This window comes from Neopelma chrysocephalum, unplaced genomic scaffold (genome assembly GCF_003984885.1).
Source record: "Neopelma chrysocephalum unplaced genomic scaffold, ASM398488v2 Primary Assembly neopelma1_89334, whole genome shotgun sequence".
Lineage (NCBI taxonomy): Eukaryota > Metazoa > Chordata > Aves > Passeriformes > Pipridae > Neopelma > Neopelma chrysocephalum.
In genome coordinates, this window is record NW_020918328.1 from 572 (window position 1) to 1,841 (window position 1,270).

The window sequence follows — 1,270 nt, forward strand, 5'->3', positions numbered from 1 at the left end:
GAGGAAGAGGAGGAGCCTCCGGAAGGGGCGGAGGATGAGGACGGGGCCGAGGAGGAGGAAGGACACGGGGACGGCCCCGGGGCCCCGCCCCGGCAGTGGGAGCGCTACCGGCACGGCGTCCTCACCCTGGGCTGCGTCGGTGAGGGGCGGGGCTAGGGAGGGTGTGGTCGCTGGGGCGGGGCTAAAGTGGGTGTGGTTGCTGAGGGTGGGGCTTCTGTGGGTGTGGTCGGGGGTGGGGCTAAAGTGGGTGTGGTTGAGGGCAGCGCTAAAGTGGGTGTGGTTGGTGAGGGTGGGGCTAAAGTGGGTGTAGTTGCTGAGGGTGGGGTTACTGTGGGTGTGGTCAGGGGGTGGGGCCAGCTGAAAGTGGGTGAGGCCAGGAGAAAAGGGGTGGGGCCATCAGACACTGGGTGGAGCCAGGAGGAGAAAGTAGGTGGGGCCAGAAGGCAGGAGGTGGGGATGGGACACAGTGGGTGGAGCCAGGAGAAAGTGGGTGGGGCCAGAACGCAGGAGGTGGAGATGGGATGCAGTGGGTGGAGCCTGCCCTTGGTGGGTGGAGCCTGCATGGGCGTGTCCATGTAATTGATGGGTGGGGCTTCACCCGGGGTGTGTCCAGGCTGGGTGTGACCCACATGTGGGCGTGGCTCACGTGTGGGCGTGGTCAAAGTGGGCGTGTCCCCTCCAGGGCTGCCGAACGCGGGCAAGTCGTCGGTGGTGAACGCCCTGATTGGCCGCAGCGCGGTGGGCGTGTCCCGCACCCCCGGCCACACCCGCTACTTCCAGACCCACTTCCTGACGGGCACCGTGCGACTCTGCGACTGCCCCGGGCTCGTCTTCCCCTCCACGGCCCCCCCAGAGCTCCAGGTGAGACCCTCACGCACCTGTGGGACCACAACAGGTCCTGCCGGGGGGGATTTAGGGGGTTTGGGGTCCCACAGGTCTTGGCAGGGGGGGATTTAGGGGGTATTTATTGAGTATTTGTGGGGTTTGGTGTCTCACAGGTTCTGCTACGGGGGTGTTTATGGGGTTTGGTGTCCTACAGATCCTGCCAGGGGGTGTTTATGGGGTTTTGGTGTCCCACAGGCCCTGGCAAGAGTGTATTTATGGGATATTTATGAGGTTTTGGTGTCCCACAGGTTCTGGCAGGGGTGTATTTATGGGGTTTTGGTGTCCCACAGGTCTTGATAGGGGTGTATTTATGGGGTTTCTGTCCCCCCCAGGTCCTGGCAGGGGTGTATTTATGGGGTATTTATGAGGTTTTGGTGTCCCACAG

General features: G+C 63.1%; 1 long non-coding RNA gene across 1 annotated transcript; it reads left to right on the top strand.

The window, feature by feature from the left end:
- The first annotated feature begins 6 nt into the window (after nucleotides 1-6).
- On the top strand, nucleotides 7-1,234 carry LOC113979805. The gene is made up of 3 exons (XR_003537992.1): nucleotides 7-139; nucleotides 683-861; nucleotides 1,218-1,234. It is a non-coding gene; the product is annotated as an uncharacterized LOC113979805 (long non-coding RNA).
- The last annotated feature ends 36 nt before the right edge of the window (nucleotides 1,235-1,270 follow it).